This window comes from Oxyura jamaicensis, chromosome 19 (assembly GCF_011077185.1).
Source record: "Oxyura jamaicensis isolate SHBP4307 breed ruddy duck chromosome 19, BPBGC_Ojam_1.0, whole genome shotgun sequence".
NCBI classification, from domain to species: domain Eukaryota; kingdom Metazoa; phylum Chordata; class Aves; order Anseriformes; family Anatidae; genus Oxyura; species Oxyura jamaicensis.
The window spans coordinates 11,282,419-11,299,282 of NC_048911.1; the positions used below are offsets into that span (position 1 = coordinate 11,282,419).

Here is a 16,864-nt window from a genome sequence, read left to right on the forward strand (position 1 = left end):
CTTCTCCTTGGCCACCACTGGTGTCCCACAGGGGACACTGGCACCACACCAATGGTGGGTTTGGATCCAGAGCAATTAAATGGTCTGCATGAAGTGCTGGGCTAAATCCTCCTCCTCTGTGTCGGTTTGATTAAGGGGCCCTGAAAGTGGCCAATTATATATTCCATATGGTTCTGCTGCTAGACTTTTATCCTTTTTCCCCCAGTACTTGCTTTTGTTAGATACATGTTTTGATGAGGCCCTTATTCAGCAAACTCTGCAAGATTAAGCATACAAGCAATCTTAATGGCTGATGTTAAAATCAAGCACATATTGCTGGGGAGCAGGGACAGATTTACTTCTAGGGTGCGAGTAAGGGGGAGACTGGGCCCCTTGTCACAGGGTGTTAAATTGGTTCAATAAAAGTGGAGCCATTAGCCCATATATTGCACTGCTCAGTGTCAGCCCTCATTGATCCTTGGCTGCTTGCAAGGTTGAAGTTTTACATATTCAATTATCAAGGGAGAGCATTTAAACAAAAGCTGGAAATAGAGTAAGGGCAAGAAAACTGCTGAGTGTGTCAAAACAGGGTTGATCCAAAAACCACGCACTATATATATTCCCAGATGTTTACTATATATTTATATAAGTAGCACTTAAATATGAAAAGTTGCACTCCATTTTGAAAACAGCCACCAAAAGCTCCTAAGTTTCATAACCTGTCATTTTGAGCAAAAGGATATATATGTCTCCAGTCTGAAATAAGTTAGACTAGTTGAGAAGCATATCTAGACACTGAGAACAACACTTTTAATTCATTACTTACTATTGCAAATGTGCACCCTTTCTTGGGGGCCAGGCTAATTTAAGCCTTATTCTTTCACTGCTTGCCTGTATTATCAGAAATCATTTTGCCTAACATTAAGTACTGAAGATTTCTTTCTAAACCATACCCGGTGGGCAAAATGCTCTAAATGTGTACATTTAAAAATGGGAAGAAAGGAAGACAGAGAAACATTGGATATGTATTGTTGTAAGAAGTAACTGCAAAAAGAATCACAAACAGGCAAATATTTTTATTTCTAGACAGCAAGCCCTGAAGCAATAAAGAGGAAAACACTTCCATTAATTTCTGCTTGAAGAGATCAATACCACTGACACCAAGTAAAACAGACACTTTTCTCATGATCCATTGCAGGGTTGAACAAAACTCCTAGTGCTGTACACAGAGCTGTACAGAGCTCCAGCCTCTCTGAGGCTGGTTCCTTTTCTGGAGAATAGACATGGCTGCTGCGGGGCTGCTGCGTGCGAGCCACCCGCGCTGTGGCAGCCCCTGCTCTGGATCAGCAGCATGGATTTGGAAAGAAACACAGGAATGTGTTTCTGTACTAGGTGTCAGTTTGGCCCTGGTCATGCAAAATTTAACTTTTTTTTTTTTTTTTTTTTTTAATCAGAACACAGAAAAAAATCTTTTCTTTCTGAACTTATTGCCTACAAGTTCCAGTTTTGCTCATTCCACGTTAAAAAATTACACTTGTTTGCTGAGCATGGCTTGCAGTCCTTTGACAGATTAAGCTCTATCCCCCTCTGGCTGGTTGTGGACACCATCCACAGCCATGGCAGAGACGCTCACATATGTCCAGCCCTTTGTCATGCTTAATGCATGAATTGGAACTGATGCAGAAGAGGTTGTAGGAAGTGAATTCATCATTCTCTGCATGAAGGCGGCTGCTCAAACAAGAACTGATCTGCTTTCAAAATGTCTTGCTTTAATGTGGCTAGTGATGTTTTGCTAAAGAAAGAGACATCAGGTATTTAATGTTCTTCATCTTTCAAAAGTGGGCAAATACTTGTAATTAAATTAATTATGATAGTTATGCAGGAATCTCATGTGCGCTGTAAATTGGATTTTGATTTTCAAGACATTGCCTACTAAAAGAGTATATTCGTTTCTTCTGTATGGCTTTTGACTGGAAGGACAGTTACTTACAGCAATATTGCAGACCCAGAAATTGCTCTAAGAAAATGACTGGTTCTCCCTATGGCTCCCTTTCTGTTCCTGGAAGGCTGGGACTGGCCTGGGCAAGCCTCTGAGGCAGGTGGCTCCACTATTTTGAAGATGAAAGTGGGAATATTTTCATTAGTGAAGTGATCTTAAACCATGCAAGAAAAGCCAAGCAGAGCTACTTATCAGTGCACCTTTGTCTCATGGGTGAGAACTGCAAATTCCATTGCAAAAGTATTTCCACAATTTTAATGTAGGTTCTTCCAATTAAAAACAAAACCTTATGTTTTTCTTTGAACTGAACTTAGGCAAATTCAAGACATTCTTCACAGCTAAGTCTTACTGAGTAGTGGACGCTACACATCCATCATATATTAATGTATCCTATTTACATCTGTGAAAGGCAAGGCATAAAAGCTCTCTCTACTCACCTCTCAGTGCAGATACTTTCTTGATTTCTGCAAACAGGACACTCACTGCTTATTGTTTTTTCATTAGTGAGAATTTTGTCTAAACCATGACAGCTGCTTGAGGCTCCGGCCAGGGAGAACTGCAAGAGTGGCTAAAATACAAAGGAACACAAAGTAGGGTTTTGTGCAGATACAACCAGAAATAAAACCAGAGAACTCAGTGCTGAACGTGTTAGCCCCTGCTAGCATGATAGAGGGTGCTTTTCAAAGCCTTTTGGAATGGATTGTTAGAGCAAGGTAACTGGAAAATAGTTAAAATGCTAACACACTACCTTTGGGAAGATGAGACAATTTGAAATTATGTTTGAATGGGTCTTCCTTCAGCTGCTTAGTTTATAGCCCTTGAAAACTCTTGACAGGCTTGCCCAGCTTCCCCACTGTAGCAGGGATGCACCTGCTGTTGCAGGAGCAGGACATGGGGCTTCCACAAGTGCCAGCTCCCCAGGAAGAGGGGAGCTTCTTACACTTCCTACAGTGTAAGAAAGAAGGCTAGCCGTGCTGGAGCAGCTCCTGTAGAGTTTCTGCCTCCTTTTCCTAAAAATTTGCAGATCAAAGTTGCATAAATAGCTTGAGAAAGTAGGAGACACAATAAAATGGACTCTCAATTAAAACATCCCAGATCTGACACAATTTCTGAACTGCAAAAGAAAATAAATGGACTTTAATTGATGCTGGAATTACAGTGTCCTCACATTGCTCAGCTTTAATTTCCAAATTAATAAGTCTCTCTTCTTAATAGTCACTCACAATGATAAACTGTTACCTCTGCTAGTCCCATAAGGTGCCCAATAGCCAAATTATCATTTCTTTATTCTTCAGTAATAGCTAGACTCTTTCAAAGAAAGATCTCATTTCAGGGGAATCTCATGAAGAAGTGTAACGGTACATTAAATAATGCTGAATTACATCTGAATTTGCATGGATTTGCATTTTTACATTTATATTAATGCCAGATGAGTTCATTATGATTCATCTAACAATAATGAATGCTGAAGGAATAAGTAATGATCATGATATTACAACAGTGCCATAATCCTGTCTCTGTAATTTTTGTCTCTTTTCTGTTTTCTACAAAGGCAAAGAATTAGTTACTACCACTGGCAATGTGACATTGCTCTCATATTACCCTCCTGACTGAGGTCTAACTTTTATGAGACTTTCACGGCTTTACTGTGAACATACAGCTTAAAGCCTTTGTCAATTAACATCTTTTCAGACATCAAAACAGCTGAAAAATCATGCCAGGTCCTTTTTCATTTGTTGATTTTGCTGTCTTTCCTCTTTCTTCCAGAGGATTGTTACTGGCTCTCATAAGCTCAACCAGCACAAGGGCATGTTCCTCTTGTCCCTTCTGAAGTCTTAGATCTGTCGTGAGTGTCAATAAAACTGGCCAACAGACACAGGCAGATTTGGAGAAGAGGGAGAGGAGAGAATTGCTTGTCTTTGCTGCTCACAAACCTGCCTCAGCTCCTGCACTGTTTCTCCCCAGATAGATAGCTCTCATATATACCACCATCTAGGCATGGTCCCAAGGCAAAACTTAGATATAAACATTGCTGGAGGAGGTGATCAGGTTTTATCTGTGGCACTGTATCTCCCCAGGCTCCCCAAAGATCTGGGTGCTGCCAGCGTGGAGTGAGTGGGATGCCCCACTGCTAACGTGAGGCTGCTGGAGCGAGTTGCTGGCTGCTCCTCCTACACACCCACTGTGAGCCTGGGATGAGAAGGAACCATCCTCTTACCAAACCTTCCTCCTTAGGGGTCTCTTGCTCTGTGCTGGAGCACATCAGCCAGATTTGTGTGTGTTCACTCGCTGAAATTAACAGCAGTCTCATAAAATAAAAGGCGACTAAAAATGACTAATACATATTTCCTACACAAGCTTGTGAATAAAAACACTGTGTTAAGCATACCTGAAAACTGCAAAACTGGAGTCACTTCTGAGACCACTCAGTCAAATCCTAGCTTGCCAGGCCCTCATAAAGAAATGTTTAAAAGAGAAACTTGTTGAGGATCATCCCAAGCCCTTGAGCACAACTGATGGGTTCATCAAGACAAGGATTTGCTGTAAGGAAGAAGGTATCAGTAGGGAAATGAAAGAGATCCATAAAATACAGGTAGGTGCCAAAATGGTCCATGAAGGAATAAATTCTACAATTTTCTTAAAAATAGAACTTTTCTACACAAAGTATCTTCTTAGCACTGCTCTAGAATATGGCTATAAAGTCGCAAAATAAAGAGCTATTGTACTTTATAAAAGTCTATACATCTTTAGAGCTCTTTCCACCTGCCCATGTTACAGTCCGTAGAACTGTGTTGACTTGATCCCTCTAAGTTTACCATCGCTAAAGTGAAAGGTCTTGCTCTTTAACGTCGGGCTTCTGTAAGGTGGAGAAAACAGATAGGAAGAACACCAACCTTCTGTGCACAGGGATAATTTAGGATGGTTTATTAGAAAGAGTAACTGAGGAATAGAGCCAACTAGAAACTGAAATATTTATGATTTTTTATGAGTTTTTTTTTTTAAAATCTTCTTAAAAGCAAAATCCAAAAGTTGATATTATGGAGATGTAAAGGATGGGTATAGATATAGTCAAACAAGACAATTGTTTTTTCTCATTCACTTTACAGAATTCCTCTGATACTGATGTTCTTTCTTAGAATACAAATAGGTCTTCTGGCAATTCAGATATGACTTAATCCACTGTCAGTTTTTGATGCTAAAAACTTAAACTTAACTCTCATGAAGATAAAGGATGTAGCCTAAAATTGTCACACACGTGCATAGTTTGAAAAATAACTGAAAAAAATACTTTCCTCATACTCCCTGTAACTATGATTCTCTTTCACATCTTTAGCCACATTATTTTGCTTTCTTAATGTTGCTTTAAACCCCTTTGGCAGGGAGAGATAATAACAGCTTGGAAAAATTAATATGTATGTTAGATGGAAACATTCTATTGTTTCCATGGATACCAGTGCAAAATCCCTTATGTGGTACATCTTCCTGCAAAATGTTTAATCAGCAGCAAATATATATATATATATATATATATACACACACCTGTAAAGCAAAGAATGAGCTTAAAAAATCTATTAGACCACTCACAATATTTCTTAGGTTACTGTAATAACGTGTATCTAACTTGCAACAGTGGTCCTGATGCTTTGTTTATTTGTGTTTCTTGTTTGCTTCATAACACTCAATGCTACATTGTCTTAGAATGAACTTGGGAGGATTAGCTTATTTTCCTTGCTGCTGGCCTCTTTGGGTTGCTTATGGTTGAACGGGTTTACAAGCTGACATTGCCCTAGGTTTCCATCAGGCTGGCTGTGTAGGCATGTCACTCTGCTGGTGGAAGCTGGGAGTGATGAGAAGCCTGGTGTGTTTTTTCTCCTCTGGGTCACTATCCAAGGGACTGATGTCAAGAACCACATCTTTACAGAAATGGAAAAAAATAAAAACACATTCAGGAGCATATTCTCATAACTATGCAGTACCAGGTAGGTTCTGTAAAGGTAGACCTCAGATATATTCCTGGCAAGAACAAGGATGCTCCCAGCTTTGTTTAATGATGGTGGTTTGGTCTAAGATGGCTTGCCAGATCACAGAGCTGAAAGGCTAATTGATTAAATCACAGAGGCTGAAACCCTCCCATGATGAGATGTCAAAGACAACTGACACATATTCCTCTGCTGTTTATGCTGACCCTCTGGACAGGGATGGGCTTCACCTGGTTTTGGCAGCATGCAGGATTTATGCCTCCCATCACAGAAGTACAACAGGTTTTATAGCATTCACATAAGGATATGAATGTAGTTAATGAAGAAAGAAATCTCATCTCTAGCCAAAAGAATTGCAGTGCCAATGAAACCCTTCACAAGATGTGGCTAAGAGACCCTACCACAACAAAATTTCCAGTGTCAGTAACTGCAATTTCAAAAGGCTGAAACTGCAATTAACCATGGGGATGTGTGAGATGAGCGCAATTCATCTTCAAGCAGGCATGGAAAACAGTACCTTTCTATGGGACACCCTCTGGAATTTCTACCACCTGATGACCTATTCCAGGATATCAGATTGCTGAAAGTCATTATTTTAATTAGACATTACAATCTTCATTATGAACCAAGACTTCCACTTGCAGCAGTGAATGGTAACAGTACTTGCACACGTACATAGTCATCATTGTTAAGGTTTTATTTCCCTAGATGTATGGGTTGCTTTCCACTACACAGAGCTCAGTGTATCACACCGGGCTCATTTTCATAGAAAGAGAAGAAGCAGTTCCCTGAATGCTGAGGAAGAGCAAAGCTTTCCTAAAAACTCCAGCCTGTGAGTTGGGTCTGTGCTATGCATTAGCTGGAAGGCTGAGATGCAGCAGAGTGCTCCCCAGGGCCAGGTTGTGGGTGGCCCGTGGTGCCACTGCGCAGGGGCAGCGAGAGGTGCTGGGTGTGGGGACGGCTGCCCCAGCACCGCAGGCAGGGCCTGCAAGAGCAGAGGTTCTTGGGTCTCCCTTGCATCTCCGGGCCTTTAGCTGTTCCAGGCAAACGCTCCTGCCCTAGCATTCCTGGTCTGACTTTTCAATAGATGAATTTAAAAAAAACTTCTAATGGGAAAAGCAAATTTTAAATACATTTTGCCTTCTGTTGAATAGCATTCTGTTGTTCCCCAGTACCTTTGCTTGCTTAAAAAGGTTTCAGTGCTTTCATTTCACTGAAAACCCACCTTAAGCTGCAGTTAATAGTAGCTTAATGAGGAGTCTTTTAATTATAACAGCTGTTGTTTTAATTACCAAAGGATTTATAATTAGATCCTCTGCCCAAACCTGCTGCTAAACCAGAGGCTCAGAAAAACACCTAGCAGATGTCAAGCTGGGCAGGCAGGCAAAAAATGGACAGATTTGTACACTTTTACAGCAAATCTTGTTTTGCATTGTCAATACCACAAGGTCAAATCATCTGTTTAATTTTGGGCTCCTTTCAGAGTTCCATGGGAAAATTCAACATCCATTTGATGGAATGAGAAGTTAACATTCTGAAAATTCTCTCCAGAGGTAGAAATGCTGAAAAGCTGTACATCAGAAACATTAAAGGTAGAATCTTTCAAGAGACAATAAAACTGTGATTCCAGAGAAGCTTTAATTTCAGTTAAAAGACAAACTTCCAGAAGGTGAAGTACATTCAAAATGCCAGCCAGTTGCATTTATGAGGGACAGTCAGCCCATGCCAGAAGGTCCCATTTCTGTGGGGCAGGAGTGGTAGAGCATAAACATTTGCTCTGTGAATGTGTTACTCTTGATGAACTGAAAGACAGTTGAAAAGGAGAAAGAAGGTTTTGCTATCCTGTAATTTTAATTAGACTCTCTCTCTATCCTGTAAGTTTAATTAAACTCTCTCTTCTTCCATAGACCATGGTGCTATGTGCTGTTAACACAGCTGCCTCTTTTTTCCAGATGGGGCTTACAGTTAAAGGGGATGATGAGAGATTGTTTCTTGCATAAAGCAAGTATGAAGCAATGCCTCAGAGAGCACTGACCAGCAGGCACAGCACCGGTTCAGAAGGCAGGAGCCTGGCAGGGTAGGATCTGTGCTGTCCTTGCTTTTGTGCACAGATGATTTCCCTTCTCTTCTACCTCCCCGTGTTTGCAAAACACTACGATATTGGTGCAAGGAGTTGCAGGAGATAAACATTATCAAAGAGAAAATCTCCCTATTCATTTACAGTTATCTCAATTAAATTATTTCCTGGCATGTGTGCTCACTTACTCTGACAGTGGTGAATTTCAAAATTAATTTGATTTCTTTCTGCTGGGCAATATTTCCCCTTGGCCCGGCAGATGTTCAGAACCAGCAGCTCCTTCCTCCCATCTGGCATTTCCCTTTCCCACCATCAGTGCTGGGACAGGCCACCTGCAGACGGCAGGACCTCCTTGACTGCAGGCCACCCAAAGCTGAGGGACAGAGGTGGCAGTGGCTGCCCCGAGAAGAGCTCCTGGCCCAGCCCTGGCCCAACAGCCCCAGCACCATACAGAGCAACTGCTCCCTTCCACGTGTCTGTTTTGAAAGCTTCGCTGCACAGGGCTCGACATAAACCTTTCTGTACACACCCCTCAGTTACAGACCAGCACAGCCTCAAGTCAATTGTTTTAGCTGCACACAGTGAGCAGCACTTGACAGGTTATTGACTTGTAGTGATACACTTTATTAAAAACCAGGAGGGACTGAAGCTCTTAGCTCCTTATTAAAGTGCAGACTTGTTAGGAAAATTTAGCAATATGAAAACTATTATAGTATCCAGCAGAAACAGTACTTCTGAGACCTTCAGAATAGCAAAAGGTTAAATCAAAACTTCTCTGCTACAGTATAATCAGGATATTGCTAGGCAATGTCTCTACATTATCATGCTGTTCATGCTTAAATTAGAACAGCAGAGTGGATTTTATGTGTGTAGCATAAAGATATTATAATACATAGAGCCTCTTCCCTTCTCCAAATGGCCTTCTTTTCCACTTCTGACTGAATTTGAAACTGTTAGAGCTTGATTCAAAGCTCATTGAAGAAAGCTGCTTTTCATATCAGAAAACAGGCTTCAGATAGCCCTGAAGGGCCAACTGTGAACATTAGCAAAATGCTAGCTAATGCTTGATAATAAGGTGGAAAATAAAAACCCTCACAGACGTATCTCTTTAGTTACAGAGTACAGGTACCATTTATGGCATGGGTATGACACCATCGACCAATGCAAAGAGCAAAGGCTTTCAGAACCATACAAGGGCCAACTTTGAAACATCTCCACTCTATACTTTTTACATTTGATAACCATAAACGCAGCTCAGTGTGACAGACTGAACCTACAGCAACAGATGCCAAATATAGAGAGGAGCACTGAGGGAGACAAGCAGAGCTGTATGGCTGCTGTGCGTCTCAAGCAATAACTACGAATCTCCTCCAGAGATAATCTTGACTTCCATAACTACCAGACAGCCACTGCAGCCCATGGGCGTGGGTCAGGATCAGTGTCAGCTGAGCATGCATCATGGCGCACACACAGATTTCATGGACCCAACACATGAACTGGACTCAGGAAATGTAGGTATTTATATACTGATTATGCAGAGCAAGTGTATGCATTGCTGTTCTGCACTGGCATAATAGGCTGGGCAGATCCAGTGCCACAGGTGAGCACAGCCAAGCCTTGTTGGCATTTAGCAGCAAGGACCGTTCTCATAGTCTGCAGAGCACGAACTTGTCTGAGATGTCAGCCCACGGCACAGCTCAGTCTGAAGATTTGTCTAACCCCAGCATGGGATCTGAACAGTGTCAATAAACAATTAGCATGCTCCCAACCAAACAATTAAATCAATGGCAAGTGGGGAATTCCAGCAGACAATTCAATTACTGTATTAACCACAAAATTTTCCATATGTAAGTACTATAAGGAAGACCAAAAAAAAAAAAAAAAAAAAAAAGCAAATAAAAGACTCGGCTGTTTGCCTCGGCTGAAGGCTGTTTGTTTACTTCAACATTTGCTCCTGGAACAGTATAGCATCATTTAGCAAGAGTTGTGGAGTGTGTTTGATTTAAGGTGAAGATAACACTTACTATTACAAAAATAATAATAGTAATAAATAAATTGCAAGAGGGCAGAATGTTTTCCAACATGGTTACCATCATCTGTGATTGGAAGAGTTGACACATTTCTTGGCTGCTTCAGGAAAAGGATAAAGTGGTAGTATAAAGGAATGAGCTGCAGGTAATTTACTTACAAAACAATTAGCTTCTCTCTAAGTTATAGGGCAGTAGTGTGTAAAGACCATTTAAATCCCAGGAATATTTTATTAGGGGCTAGTATATTTCAATGGGAGGAAAACACAATTCAAGGCAATGGAATCCATCAGTGAGATGGTGTTTCTCATTTTTCCTCAACACATCTGTGAAATGAGAGGCTGAGATGAAAGTTTGGCTGGCTGATGGGTCTCTAAGTGGAGGCAGAGAATAAAGGTTGACTTCAGGAGTCCTTACTGGACATTTTTCCTTCACATTCACACCAATAAATTGGAGAAGCTTACCTAAATCTCTCCTCTCTTGTCAACTGTGCTTACACATCCTGGAGAAAAGAGTGAGATGATGAAGACCTCTGCATGCCAAGAGGTTGCCTTAGCATAGGTTTTGTATACCTGGGAATAAATAAAAAAGTAAACCTCCACAGATAAAATGAAAGAGACAGGGCTCTGCCTCACCCCTGTAGCTCTCCCATCATTTTCTGCTCTCAGCAGAACAGGAGCTCACAGCACCATGATTCAGTCTGGCTGCAGGACAGCCTGTGCTGAGCAGTCAAAACTGAGCAGTTACACATGGCAAAAAAACAGTCTTTCTGAAGCTGGGTAAGCATCTTGCTGCTTCCTATGTGTCTCATGCTTAATTACGAGTCGCATTGCATGTCTTGCTTAAACTACTGCGAACATCTGCTTAGCTTGGAAAATTCAGAATCCGTCCACTCATTATGCAAGATAAAATAGTTTCAATTTCAAGTGGAGCTGACTTGGAGCCTACAGAATGAGCAGAACCATGAAATGGGGGCTGTTTGATCCATGATATGCTAGCTATTGTATCAGCTTTTCTCATGAGATGAGAAGAAATATTAGCTAGGCAATTACTTCCCAGTTAGTTCAAGCTGTATATTGCAATGCTGATTGAGGTGGAAGGTGACAGAAACAATTACTAAATATCAATAATATTATGTACACAATTAAAATGCAACCAAGTCTGCTAATACAAAACTAAATGAGGCTGTGAGCCTGTGCAGGGATTCAGTGATGTTGCTAGGTTAAATCTTCAACTCAGTGGAATATTTGAAAATGTAATTCTTGTCTCCTCCTCCTCCAAATCCCTTTTAATATTCACAATTGGCTTCTGTGTGAGAGATTTCCAGCTCTGAAAAGTTGTTTGAGCTGAGTAGCTAAGGATTATATTAATAAAACACTGTTATTCAGGACAAATCTCTATAGGCATGTTTACTAAATAACTCTGATATTTCACAGAATAAATTACATTAATTACAAACACAACAATAGCAGCAGCAACAACATCAACAGCAAATACAGGTGATTAAATGTTTCAATCACAGCCATCACAAAGAAAAAAAAAAATAAAAAGTCAGCATGGAACCTTCTTTTGGGATAAACACTTGAAGCCCTAGACAAGCGTGGTTTTTGTTTTGTTTTGTTTTTTGGTTTTTGTTGTTTTTTTTTGTTTGTTTTTTGTTTTTGTGCTTTGCTCATTCCAGAATTAATGAAAGGAGAGAAGAGAAGCAAATGAAGCAAAACACAGAAGGCAGCAAGTTACTCTGACCTGTTGCCTGAGCTGTCGTTGTACAGGCAAGATCATTCAGAGTGCCAGAATCCCACAGCCCCTCCAATGTACAACAAGGCAGCACAGCCCAGGGTGAGAGGTGTGTCAGGCGATACACAGTGCTGCAGCACAGCACCCAGTACATGCTCCCAGCAGCACTGCACTGGCCACCTGGCCACAGGGTGCCAGCAGCCAGAGCTGTGTGCTGCGGACAGCCACACACACCCCAGCCCCTCCCTTTGCTTCTTGGTCCCACCCCGTGGTTCCAGTGCCACTCTGCCAGCAGTGGCTGAGAGGTCCTTGGGGGGCAATGTCACCCTTAGCCCAAAGCCTGGCACCACCAAGGGAGCAGAGAACTTCAGTGCATGCCAAGTCAATGGCTCCCTCAAGTATCACTGAGAAAAGGTCCTTCTGTTCTCCAAATGCCTTTTGCATCATCTCTCCTTTGGCTTTGCTATCACCAGCGGCTAGGAGCAAATGGTGCTGAGTGTTCCTGCTGAGGGACCAGGACAATTCTTGGACCAAGCGACTGCCTGGCTTAGCAATCCTAGGAACACGAACTTTATGCCAGAGGAGGATGTCCTTGGTTGATGTTAAGGGACAGTTTTCCCCTGGAGAGATTTGTTCACTAGGTCTGCTCGTACTTGTCAATATTCCAGCAGTTGACTTTGAACAAAGTCATTTTCTCCTCTCTGTGCATTTCTTTTTCTGTGGGTACCAATCTTTGACTCCTTTATAAGGCACTTAGAGACAGCTACAACTGAGAATATCTGCAATCTCTGTGCTGGGAGAGGAGATGTAGAATAAGACTTGCTGGGATCCATGTTGCTCTCAGTGGGAGTTGTTGTCCCATAGCTTAATTAGATACAAAAAGCTGATTTTATTTATTTATTTATTTATTTATTTAAGAAAGAAAAGATTTCAGCCAGCACAAGGTCAATTTAAGTCAGAATCCTGTCAAAGTAATGGAGATGCAGAAAACATCTGCAAAACACTCAATACATTAGTAGATAAACCACAAATGGTACTCAAAAGTGAAATGATTCAACATGAATTACTTGTTTGGTTTCATGGATGACACCAGCCAAGGAACACCCTGATGGGTATCACCCATTTCAGGTCTGATACATTTAGTGAGGAACCACAATTACTCTTGGGAGGAGAGGCACTTTGTATCACCTTCAATTTAAAAATTCAATTGTCTGAAATAAGCTCCCTAATATAGATTTAATAAGATTGTCTATGTTAATTATATATCAATTTATTGTTAAAAGAGCACTAAAGATTTAATAAGATAAATCTAAATATTCTCTCATTAGCTGAAAGCCACATGAACTAAGGGTGAAATTCATACCTGTGCCACTCAGCAGTAGACCGATGCAGAATTTGTCTGAAGCCCAGGAGGCACAAGTACAATGTTGGTCTTGATCTGACCTCACTGCAGAAAAAGCAGAAATCACTACAAATGCATAATGACCTTTTTGTCAATACCAGATACCTGCAAAGATTTTTTTTTCCAAATCAATTTAATGCTTCACCTGCAATTCAATACCATTGTAATTAGATCAAAATTATGCACTCAACTATTATTCACTTTGCTGCTACTCAGCTACACAATATTTGAGCAGAAGAACATAAAACAAAATTTCCCTTTAAAATATGAAGAGTGAAGTTTTAACAAGTATTTTGTGGAGGGACATTTTTTAAAAATTAACAGGTGTTCATTTCCAAACAGGCTTATCAGGCATTACCGCTTGTAAGAGAGACTTTGCTCAGAGTCCCAGAAAACAAGAACAGGAGCTGGAGAAATCACAGATCTGTCTTCCTTTCCATGGCTAAACTCAGAAAATATTGTTTAACCTGACTTTTCAGGCTCAACTTCTATTAACACACCCTCCCTAAACAATCCATTTCAGAGCTCTCTGGTCCAAGAAGACTTTTCTGCAAGGGGAATAAGTAACCACCCATGCTTCAGACCTTGATCTCCCATCCCACAGACATTTAAATCATTGTCTTGCTGGATTGGGATGCTTTGTGCAAGTACTTCAGTGTAATGGTACAGAGTGGAAGGAATGGCGCAGGACTGCACAGCCCAGGCCAGGGTGCTGTAGTTTGCCCAAAACTGGGTCTCAAGAATTTGATATTTTCATTCACAAAGCATCCCTCTGCAGGATGGGAAGAATTAAAAAAAAAAAAAAAAAAAAAAAAAAAAGGACAAAGAAAACAGTCTTACTGCAGATGCTCCACTACTTTAATCCTTCTCTCCCTCTTGTTTTCAGTTTTAATTAGTTGTATTACTTTGTCACAGTTTGGATTGATACAATTGCAACTGTTCAAATCACTGTGAGCATCCCCTCATAAATACTGTTAATTGTTAATAATGTACTGCAGAATAACTATCACTTTTTTAAAAATTTAAATGAAATTTTGATTTGGTAAATCAATTTTTGAAAGTAACAAATCTTATTAATTAGTCTTAATTAAATTACTTAAAAATAAGGGAAGGAGAGTAGACAAAAGAGCACAGAGTTAGCCCACTTAGCAAAGGCATTGGGTAGAAGAGATCCACATTGGATCAAGCTATTTACAGGCAATAAGAATGGCTGGCTAGGGCAGAAAGTAAAGCACACAAAAAAGGGAAGTTTCTCATAGTATAATTAATGACACAGACACTAGCTGTAATATAGAAGTGTCATGTATTACTTTCATGATACGAGATGCTTGCTGTAGCGATAACAATAAGACATCAATTATCCTTTTAAGTTTCTTTGCCTCTGATGGGTTCATTTTCTGTGCTTGCTTGCCTCCATTTTAAATTACTCAGATGAATTTGGAGTTCCTGAGAGGGATTATCAGCCCATGGAGCTGACTGAAGCTGTTGCCTGCTTGCAGACCTGAACCAGAATCTCCCCTTTGGCTGCCTCCTGCAGTGCAGTGCAAACCTCTGGGCTGCGCAGGGCTCACACAGCCCTGGGTCAGAGGGTTACTTGCCTCTCCTTGTGCCAAGTTATTCAGAAAAGTAGGAATTAATACGAGGTGCTTTAGAAGAAATATATTGAGTAGCTTAGACTGCTTACATAATTTTAAAGATTTCAGATTAGATCCTCAGGAGGGATTGATGTTTTTGAAATAGTGTGCTTCTGTCTTCAGCAAGAAATGTGTGGGTTGTCTCTCTCTAAAGCACAGTGACTTTATTCAGACCTCATGCAAGTGAAATTTAGTCACATTACTCCAAACAAACAGGTATTAGAGAAAAGAGTTTTGACATGAATATCAAAAACACTCAAAGAAAATAATGTTCATTAACAAACAAAAAAAATCATTCTGAATAAGACCAGCTGATGTTATCATAAGAACATGTAGGGTAAAAAAAGAAAGACAAAAAGAAATCTTGATATAAATCAAATTTAAGCACTCAACCAATCATCAGCTCTCTAAATCAAGAAATCTTGCAGATTTTCCAAGTGAGAATCAATCTTCCTGTCTCTGCAGCAATATATACCATATCCTAAATACCATAATCCTTTTCCCACCATGGTATAGGAGATGTATCTGCCAAATTCAAAATTTACTGGTAAAATATTCCACCAGCCTGTTCGAATGTTGCAATTCAAAATACTTTCAAACAATAGGTCAGAACAGTTAGCACCACTCTACCCTCCCCCTCTGTACAAAAAGGTTTTGATAGAGAGACAGATCTCCAACTGACATTCACACCATGCAGACCTGATCTGTGGTTACCCTGAATACTCCTTTATGCCTTAAGCTCCTAACGCTGCTACAGCCACCCTTCGCATCTGCTGGAAAAACTGTTTTCCTGCGCCCTCCTGCATCACTGCAAGGTACTGCTCTGGCCACAGAGCTCTGCTCATGTTAGGGATGGGGCATGTGGAGGCAAGTCTTCTAGAATCATGCTGGGAGCCTGAGTAGGGGAGAAGCCACCACACTCACTGTGGTCACACCTGCAGTGCTATAGGGATGGGTCCCTAGAGCCACCCATCCTTAGACACATCTGACCCAAGCTTGGCTGGTACACTAGAACATCCTGTCCAAACTCGTCTGACACTCACACAGCAGGACTGAGTTACCTTACTGTTTACATAGAAGGCATCTGTGTAGCTTGAAGGCTGGAAGGGCAGTACAGGAGATGTGGTACCTTGGCCACACAAGGAGCCTGCATCAGTCCCTGATGGGATGGCCATGTGACACCTAGCAGAATGACTACAAACCAGGACCACCTGCCAATGCACTTATCACCAACATTCACCTTCCCATACACATACAACAATATCCTGCATTTTTCCCTTCAGCAGTGGGATTCACATTTCTGTCATTCCAAAGGTTTGAGCAGAAAGGTGGCTGCAAGTCGAGCTTGCATGAAAACAAACTTAGCCCAAATTGCCTTCATTATAAATTCTCTAAAGCTCAGAATAGATTACTTGTGCTTACCCCACTCCCCATCTCCCATCTTCCAAACTCCTAGACCTCCAGCGTCTCAGACAACAGGAACATTCAAGCAGGGTGGAGGTAGCCCTTTGAATAAAAGAGTGACTACTATATTAGGAGAGACTGCTGCTTATAATCTTTAGGGACTTTTCCCCTCTTCCATCTTTGACAGAGATTCAATATGGAGGTGAACTTTGTGGAGTCCTCCAGGAGCTGTAAATGGTGTTCATATTCCTGCAGCAGGTGATATGCATTTTCAGAGCCTGGGGAGGTGCACCTGCTAGCTCAGCTGACATTCTGTCACCTCGTGGGGTGGCAGAGATGCTGCTGAAAGCATAAAAATGTCATGAGGAAAAGTATACAAAAAAGCAAGCACAGTGAAAGAAGCAGGAACTTAAGGCCAAACTGTTAATTCTCAGTACAATGTACTAAATCAATGCTTCTAGCATTAGAATATGTTTACGCACCAAGAAATTCTAGTGATTTTGCAGAAATAACTCTGAGGCAACAGGTAAAGGAAGAGGAAAAAAGCCTATCAGATTAAGAAACTATGTGAGTCAATGTCACTGAAACAACTAAGAAACCTGAGGTTTCCCTAGAATTTTTCCTA

At 40.9% G+C, this 16,864-nt stretch overlaps 1 long non-coding RNA gene across 2 annotated transcripts; it reads right to left on the bottom strand.

The window, feature by feature from the left end:
- Window positions 1–1,874: 1,874 nt before the first annotated feature.
- On the bottom strand, window positions 1,875–16,455 carry LOC118176329. 2 transcript variants are annotated; one of them, XR_004755342.1, is made up of 4 exons: window positions 16,258–16,455; window positions 13,853–13,973; window positions 2,462–2,546; window positions 1,875–2,087 (listed from the first exon to the last, which is right to left on the bottom strand). It is a non-coding gene; the product is annotated as an uncharacterized LOC118176329 (long non-coding RNA). The 2 variants fall into 2 exon arrangements; XR_004755343.1 differs by lacking the exons at window positions 1,875–2,087; window positions 2,462–2,546 and adding an exon at window positions 11,733–12,682.
- Between the last annotated feature and the right edge of the window lie 409 nt (window positions 16,456–16,864).